The sequence below is a fragment of the Rutidosis leptorrhynchoides genome, chromosome 1 (genome assembly GCF_046630445.1).
Source record: "Rutidosis leptorrhynchoides isolate AG116_Rl617_1_P2 chromosome 1, CSIRO_AGI_Rlap_v1, whole genome shotgun sequence".
NCBI classification, from domain to species: Eukaryota; Viridiplantae; Streptophyta; class Magnoliopsida; order Asterales; family Asteraceae; genus Rutidosis; species Rutidosis leptorrhynchoides.
The window spans coordinates 728,505,336-728,515,351 of NC_092333.1; positions in this window are offsets into that span (position 1 = coordinate 728,505,336).

Below are 10,016 nucleotides of genomic sequence, written 5' to 3' on the forward strand. Positions count from 1 at the left end.
CGGATCCACCTTAATACCTTCTTTGTTCACTATGTGACCGAGGAATTGAACTTCTTCCAACCAAAATGCACACTTTGAAAACTTAGCGTACAATTCTTCCTTCCTCAATACTTCTAACACCTTTCTCAAATGTTCACCGTGTTCTTGGTCATTCTTTGAGTAAATAAGTATGTCATCAATGAAAACAATGACAAACTTGTCAAGGTATGGTCCACACACTCGGTTCATAAGGTCCATGAACACAGCTGGTGCATTAGTTAAACCAAACGGCATGACCATAAACTCGTAATGACCGTAACGTGTTCTGAAAGCAGTCTTTGGAATATCATCTTCTTTCACCCGCATTTGATGATACCCGGAACGTAAGTCAATCTTTGAATAAACAGACGAGCCTTGTAGTTGATCAAATAAGTCGTCGATTCTCGGTAGTGGGTAGCGGTTCTTGATGGTAAGTTTGTTCAACTCTCGGTAGTCGATACACAACCTGAATGTACCATCTTTCTTCTTGACAAACAAAACAGGAGCTCCCCACGGTGATGTGCTTGGTCGAATGAAACCACGCTCTAAAAGTTCTTGTAATTGGCTTTGCAGTTCTTTCATCTCGCTGGGTGCAAGTCTGTAAGGAGCACGAGCTATTGGTGCAGCTCCTGGTACAAGATCTATTTGAAATTCAACGGATCGATGTGGGGGTAATCCCGGTAATTCTTTCGGAAATACATCGGGAAATTCTTTTGCAATGGGAACATCATTGATGCTCTTTTCTTCAGTTTGTACTTTCTCGACGTGTGCTAGAACAGCATAGCAACCTTTTCTTATTAGTTTTTGTGCCTTCAAATTACTAATAAGATGTAGCTTCGTGTTTCCCTTTTCTCCGTACACCATTAAGGGTTTTCCTTTTTCTCGTATAATGCGAATTGCATTTTTGTAACAAACGATCTCCGCTTTCACTTCTTTCAACCAGTCCATACCGATTATCACATCAAAACTCCCTAACTCTACTGGTATCAAATCAATCTTAAATGTTTCGCTAACCAGTTTAATTTCTCGATTCCGACATATATTATCTGCTGAAATTAATTTACCATTTGCTAATTCGAGTAAAAATTTACTATCCAAAGGCGTCAATGGACAACTTAATTTAGCACAAAAATCTCTACTCATATAGCTTCTATCCGCACCCGAATCAAATAAAACGTAAGCAGATTTATTGTCAATAAGAAACGTACCCGTAACAAGCTCCGGGTCTTCCTGTGCCTCTACCGCATTAATATTGAAAACTCTTCCACGGCTTTGTCCATTCGTGTTCTCCTGGTTCGGGCAATTTCTAATAATGTGGCCTGGTTTTCCACATTTATAACAAACTACATTGGCATAACTTGCTCCGACACTACTTGCTCCGCCATTACTCGTTCCGACACCATTTGTTCCTTTCGTTCTATTAACCCCTGGTCCGTAGACCTCACACTTCGCCGCGCTATGACCATTTCTTTTACACTTGTTGCAAAATTTGGTGCAGAACCCCGAGTGATTCTTTTCACACCTTTGGCATAGTTGCTTCTGATTGTTGTTGTTGTTGCGGTTATTATTGTTGTTGGGATGATTGTTGTAGTTGCTGTTGTTGTTGTTGTTGTTGTTGGGCCGTTTGTTGTAGTTGCGATTGATGTTGCGATTGTTGGGATAATTGTTGCGATTATTGTTGTAATTGCTGTTGTTGTTGTATTGGTGATTCTTATCACCGTTTTCCTCCCACTTTCTTTTGACTTGCTTCACATTGGCCTCTTCAGCAGTCTGTTCTTTAATTCTTTCTTCAATCTGGTTCACTAGTTTGTGAGCCATTCTACATGCCTGTTGTATGGAGGCGGGCTCGTGTGAACTTATATCTTCTTGGATTCTTTCCGGTAATCCTTTCACAAACGCGTCGATCTTCTCTTCCTCATCTTCGAATGCTCCCGGACACAATAGGCACAATTCTGTGAATCGTCTTTCGTACGTGGTAATATCAAATCCTTGGGTTCGTAACCCTCTAAGTTCTGTCTTGAGCTTATTTACCTCGGTTCTGGGACGGTACTTCTCGTTCATCAAGTGCTTGAATGCTGACCACGGTAGTGCGTACGCATCATCTTGTCCCACTTGCTCTAGATAGGTATTCCACCATGTTAACGCAGAACCTGTGAAGGTATGCGTAGCGTACTTCACTTTGTCCTCTTCAGTACACTTACTTATGGCAAACACCGATTCAACCTTCTCGGTCCACCGTTTCAATCCGATCGGTCCTTCGGTTCCATCAAATTCCAAAGGTTTGCAGGCAGTGAATTCTTTGTAGGTGCATCCTACACGATTTCCTGTACTGCTAGATCCAAGGTTATTGTTGGTATGTAGCGCAGCCTGTACTGCGGCTATGTTTGAAGCTAGAAAAGTACGGAATTCCTCTTCATTCATATTCACGGTGTGTCGAGTAGTCGGTGCCATTTCCTTCAAAATAGTTAAATGGAACAAGTTAATCATACAGAATATTAAGAGTAGTTAATAGTATTTCGTAGCATAATATGAACTCATTTATAAAAGCTTTTTCTTCATATTAGCGTTTTATAAGTTTAAATTCGGGTAGTACCTACCCGTTAAGTTCATACTTAGTAGCTAATATACAATTCAACTACTACAATTCTATATGAAAAACTGATTGTAATAATATTTCGCTTTCAAACTTTTATACAATATTTTACAAACTTACAATACCGCTTATTTTACATAAAGCATGAAATATAGCACACAATAACTTTGATACAAGATAGTTGTGAAGACAATTCTAGCTAGTACACAAGTCGTTCGGCAAAGGCAATAAAGACACGTAATTCATACGTCCAGAAACAAGTCATGCATTCTGGTTTTACTAGGACTACTTCCCATCCTTGGTCTTGCGCAACATAACCGTTATGGCCGTTGATAAGACAGCGTGTTGTAACGTCATCAAAGGGACGAGGGTTACGTAATGTCCAACAGTCCCGTAATAATCTAAAAACCTCATTTCTTACCCCAATTACCGACTCCGTCACTTGTGGAAACGTTTTGTTTAATAGTTGTAGCCCGATGTTCTTGTTCTCACTTTGGTGAGAAGCGAACATTACTAATCCGTAAGCATAACATGCTTCTTTATGTTGCATGTTAGCCGCTTTTTCTAAATCACGAAGTCCAATATTCGGATATATTGAGTCAAAATAATTTCTTAACCCGTTGCGTAAAATAGCATTTGGGTTCCCCGCAATATATGCGTCAAAGTAAACACATCGTAACTTATGGGTTTCCCAATGTGATATCCCCCATCTTTCAAACGAAAGTCTCTTATAAACCAAGACATTCTTGGAACGTTCTTCGAATGTCTTACAAACTGATCTCGCCTTAAATAGTTGTGCCGAAGAATTCTGGCCGACTCTAGACAAGATTTCATCAATCATGTCTCCGGGTAGGTCTCTTAAAATATTGGGTTGTCTATCCATTTTGTGTTTTTAAACTGTAAAATAGACAAGAGTTAGTTTCATAAAAAAATACTTATTAATACAAGCAATTTTTACATATATCATAAAGCATAAGAACACTATATTACATATATTACACCACACGAATACAACTATCTTATTCCGACTCGCTCGTTTCTTCTTCTTCAGTTTTGGTTCGTTTTGCCAAGTTTCTAGGGATATATGATGTTCCCCTAATACGAGCCGTCGTTGTCCACATTGGTTTAGAAAAACCTGGTGGTTTAGAGGTTCCCGGGTCATTGTTACAACTTAAGGACTTCGGGGGTTGACGATACATATAAAGTTCATCGGGGTTGGAATTAGATTTCTCTATTTTTATGCCCTTTCCCTTATTATTTTCTTTTGCCTTTTTAAATTCAGTTGGGGTAATTTCTATAACATCATCGGAATTCTCGTCGGAATCCGATTCATCGGAGAATTGGTAATCCTCCCAATATTTTGCTTCCTTGGCGGAAACACCATTGACCATAATTAACTTTGGTCGGTTGGTTGAGGATTTTCTTTTACTTAACCGTTTTATTATTTCCCCCACCGGTTCTATTTCTTCATCCGGTTCCGATTCTTCTTCCGGTTCCGATTCTTCTTCCGGTTCCGACTCTTCTTCCGGTTCCTCTTCGGGAACTTGTGAATCAGTCCACAAATCATTCCAATTTACATTTGACTTTTCATTATTATTAGGTGAGTCAATGGGACTTGTTCTAGAGGTAGACATCTATCACATAATATCAAACACGTTAAGAGATTAATATATCACATAATATTCATATGTTAAAAATATATAGTTTCCAACAAAAATGTTAAGCAATCATTTTTAAAGAAAACACGGTCGAAGTCCAGACTCACTAATGCATCCTAACAAACTCGATAAGACACACTAATGCAAATTTTCTGGTTCTCTAAGACCAACGCTCTGATACCAACTGAAATGTCCCGTTCTTATTGATTAAAAACGTTCCATATTAATTGATTTCGTTGCGAGGTTTTGACCTCTATATGAGACGTTTTTCAAAGACTGCATTCATTTTTAAACAAACCATAACCTTTATTTCATCAATAAAGGTTTAAAAAGCTTTACGAAGATTATCAAATAATGATAATCTAAAATATCCTATTTACACACGACCATTACATAATGGTTTACAATACAAATATGTTACAACAAAATAAGTTTCTTGAATGCAGTTTTTACACAATATCATACAAGCATGGACTCCAAATCTTGTCCTTATTTAAGTATGCGACAGCGGAAGCTCTTAATAATCACCTGAGAATAAACATGCTTAAAACGTCAACAAAAATGTTGGTGAGTTATAGGTTTAACCTATATATATCAAATCGTAACAATAGACCACAAGATTTCATATTTCAATACACATCCCATACATAGAGATAAAAATCATTCATATGGTGAACACCTGGTAACCGACAATAACAAGATGCATATATAAGAATATCCCCATCATTCCGGGACACCCTTCGGATATGATATAAATTTCGAAGTACTAAAGCATCCGGTACTTTGGATGGGGTTTGTTAGGCCCAATAGATCTATCTTTAGGATTCGCGTCAATTAGGGTGTCTGTTCCCTAATTCTTAGATTACCAGACTTAATAAAAAGGGGCATATTCGATTTCGATAATTCAACCATAGAATGTAGTTTCACGTACTTGTGTCTATTTTGTAAATCATTTATAAAACCTGCATGTATTCTCATCCCAAAAATATTAGATTTTAAAAGTGGGACTATAACTCACTTTCACAGATTTTTACTTCGTCGGGAAGTAAGACTTGGCCACTGTTGATTCACGAACCTATAACAATATGTACATATATATTAAAGTATGTTCAAAATATATTTACAACACTTTTAATATATTTTGATGTTTTAAGTTTATTAAGTCAGCTGTCCTCGTTAGTAACCTATAACTAGTTGTCCACAGTTAGATGTACAGAAATAAATCGATAAATATTATCTTGAATCAATCCACGACCCAGTGTATACGTATCTCAGTATTGATCACAACTCAAACTATATATATTTTGGAATCAACCTCAACCCTGTATAGCTAACTCCAACATTCACATATAGAGTGTCTATGGTTGTTCCGAAATATATATAGATGTGTCGACATGATAGGTCGAAACATTGTATACGTGTCTATGGTATCTCAAGATTACATAATATACAATACAAGTTGATTAAGTTATGGTTGGAATAGATTTGTTACCAATTTTCACATAGCTAAAATGAGAAAAATTATCCAATCTTGTTTTACCCATAACTTCTTCATTTTAAATCCGTTTTGAGTGAATCAAATTGCTATGGTTTCATATTGAACTCTATTTTATGAATCTAAACAAAAAAAGTATAGGTTTCTAGTCGGAAAAATAAGTTACAAGTCGTTTTTGTAAAGGTAGTCATTTCAGTCGAAAGAACGACGTCTAGATGACCATTTTAGAAAACATACTTCCACTTTGAGTTTAACCATAATTTTTGGATATAGTTTCATGTTCATAATAAAAATCATTTTCTCAGAATAACAACTTTTAAATCAAAGTTTATCATAGTTTTTAATTAACTAACCCAAAACAGCCCGCGGTGTTACTACGACGGCGTAAATCCGGTTTTACGGTGTTTTTCGTGTTTCCAGGTTTTAAATCATTAAGTTAGCATATCATATAGATATAGAACATGTGTTTAGTTGATTTTAAAAATCTAGTTAGAAGGATTAACTTTTGTTTGCGAACAAGTTTAGAATTAACTAAACTATGTTCTAGTGATTACAAGTTTAAACCTTCGAATAAGATAGCTTTATATGTATGAATCGAATGATGTTATGAACATCATTACTGCCTTAAGTTCCTTGGATGAACCTACTGGAAAAGAGAAAAATGGATCTAGCTTCAATGAATCCTTGGATGGCTCAAAGTTCTTGAAGCAAAATCATGACACGAAAACAAGTTCAAGTAAGATCATCACTTGAAATAAGATTGTTATAGTTATAGAAATTGAACCAAAGTTTGAATATGATTATTACCTTGTATTAGAATGATAACCTACTGTAAGAAACAAAGATTTCTTGAGGTTGGATGATCACCTTACAAGATTGGAAGTGAGCTAGCAAACTTGAAAGTATTCTTGATTTTATGAAACTAGAACTTTTGGAATTTATGAAGAACACTTAGAACTTGAAGATAGAACTTGAGAGAGTTCAATTAGATGAAGAAAATTGAAGAATGAAAGTGTTTGTAGGTGTTTTTGGTCGTTGGTGTATGGATTAGATATAAAGGATATGTAATTTTGTTTTCATGTAAATAAGTCATGAATGGTTACTCATATTTTTGTAATCTTATGAGATATTTCATGCTAGTTGCCAAATGATGGTTCCCACATGTGTTAGGTGACTCACATGGGCTGCTAAGAGCTGATCATTGGAGTGTATATACCAATAGTACATACATCTAAAAGCTGTGTATTGTACGAGTATGAATACGGGTGCATACGAGTAGAATTGTTGATGAAACTGAACGAGAATGTAATTGTAAGCATTTTTGTTAAGTTGAAGTATTTTGATAAGTGTATTGAAGTCTTTCAAAAGTGTATAAATACATATTAAAACACTACATGTATATACATTTTAACTGAGTCGTTAAGTCATCGTTAGTCGTTGCATGTAAGTGTTGTTTTGAAACCTTTAGGTTAACGATCCTGTTAAATATTGTTAACCCAATGTTTATAATAACAAAAGAGATTTTAAATTATTATATTATCATGATATTATGATGTACGAATATCTCTTAATATGATATATATACATTAAATGTCGTTACAACGATAAACGTTACATATATGTCTCGTTTCAAAATCATTAAGTTAGTAGTCTTGTTTTTACATATGTAGTTCATTGTTAATATAATTAATGATATGTTTACTTATCATAATATCATGTTAACTATATATATAACCATATATATGTCATCATATAGTTTTTTTACAAGTTTTAACGTTCGTGAATCACCGGTCAACTTGGGTGGTCAATTGTCTATATGAAACCTATTTCAATTAATCAAGTCTTAACAAGTTTGATTGCTTAACATGTTGGAAACATTTAATCATGTAAACATCAATCTCAATTAATATATATAAACATGGAAAAGTTCGGGTCACTACAGACGAGCCTTGTAGTTGATCAAATAAGTCGTCGATTCTCGGTAGTGGGTAGCGGTTCTTGATGGTAAGTTTGTTCAACTCTCGGTAGTCGATACATAACCTGAATGTACCATCTTTCTTCTTGACAAACAAAACAGGAGCTCCCCACGGTGATGTGCTTGGTCGAATGAAACCATGCTCTAAAAGTTCTTGTAATTGGCTTTGCAGTTCTTTCATCTCGCTGGGTGCGAGTCTGTAAGGAGCACGAGCTATTGGTGCAGCTCCTGGTACAAGATCTATTTGAAATTCAACGGATCGATGTGGGGGTAATCCCGGTAATTCTTTCGGAAATACATCGGGAAATTCTTTTGCAATGGGAACATCATTGATGCTCTTTTCTTCAGTTTGTACTTTCTCGACGTGTGCTAGAACAGCATAGCAACCTTTTCTTATTAGTTTTTGTGCCTTCAAATTACTAATAAGATGTAGCTTCGTGTTGCCCTTTTCTCCGTACACCATTAAGGGTTTTCCTTTTTCTCGTATAATGCGAATTGCATTTTCGTAACAAACGATCTCTACTTTCACTTCTTTCAACCAGTCCATACCGATTATCACATCAAAACTCCCTAACTCTACTGGTATCAAATCAATCTTAAATGTTTCGCTAACCAGTTTAATTTCTCGATTCCGACATATATTATCTGCTGAAATTAATTTACCATTTGCTAATTCGAGTAAAAATTTACTATCCAAAGGCGTCAATGGACAACTTAATTTAGCACAAAAATCTCTACTCATATAGCTTCTATCCGCACCCGAATCAAATAAAACGTAAGCAGATTTATTGTCAATAAGAAACGTACCCGTAACAAGCTTCGGGTCTTCCTGTGCCTCTGCCACATTAATATTGAAAACTCTTCCGCGGTCTTGTCCATTCGTGTTCTCCTGGTTCGGACAATTTCTAATAATGTGGCCCGGTTTTCCACATTTATAACAAACTACATTGGCATAACTTGCTCCGACACTACTTGCTCAACCAGTACTCGTTTCGACACCATTTGTTCCTTTCGTTCTATTAACCCCTGGTCCGTAGACCTCACACTTCACCGCGCTATGACCATTTCTTTTACACTTGTTGCAAAATTTGGTGCAGAACCCCGAGTGATACTTTTCACACCTTTGGCATAGCTGCTTCTGATTGTTGTTGTTGTTGTTGTTGCGGTTATTATTGTTGTTGGGATGATTGTTGTAGTTGCTGTTGTTGTTATTGTTAGGCCTTTTGTTGTAGTTGCGATTGATGTTGCGATTGTTGGGATAATTGTTGCGATTATTGTTGTAATTGCTGTTGTTGTTGTATTGGTGATTCTTATCACCGTTTTCCTCCCACTTTCTTTTGACTTGCTTCACATTGGCCTCTTCAGCAGTCTGTTCTTTAATTCTTTCTTCAATCTGGTTCACTAGTTTGTGAGCCATTCTACATGCCTGTTGTATGGAGGCGGGCTCGTGTGAACTTATATCTTCTTGGATTCTTTCCGGTAATCCTTTCACAAACGCGTCGATCTTCTCTTCCTCATCTTCGAATGCTCCCGGACACAATAGGCACAATTCTGTAAATCATCTTTCGTACGTGGTAATATCAAATCCTTGGGTTCGTAACCCTCTAAGTTCTGTCTTGAGCTTATTGACCTCGGTTCTGAGACGGTACTTCTCGTTCATCAAGTGCTTGAATGCTGACGGGTATTCCACCATGTTAACGCAGAACCTGTGAAGGTATGCGTAGCCTACTTCACTTTGTCCTCTTCAGTACACTTACTTATGGCAAACACCGATTCGACCTTCTCGGTCCACCGTTTCAATCCGATCGGTCCTTCGGTTCCATCAAATTCCAAAGGTTTGCAGGCAGTGAATTCTTTGTAGGTGCATCCTACACGATTTCATGTACTGCTAGATCCAAGGTTATTTTTTGTATGTAGCGCAGCCTGTACTGCGGCTATGTTTGAAGCTAGAAAAGTACGGAATTCCTCTTCATTCATATTCACGGTGTGTCGAGTAGTCGGTGCCATTTCCTTCAAAATAGTCAAATGGAACAAGTTAATCTTACAGAATATTAAGAGTAGTTAATAGTATTTCGTAGCATAATATGAACTCATTTATAAAAGCTTTTTCTTCATATTAGCGTTTTATAAGTTTAAATTCGGGTAGTACCTACCCGTTAAGTTCATACTTAGTAGCTAATATACAATTCAACTACTACAATTCTATATGAAAAACTGATTATAATAATATTTCGCGTTCAAACTTTTACACAATATTTTACAAACTTACAATACCGC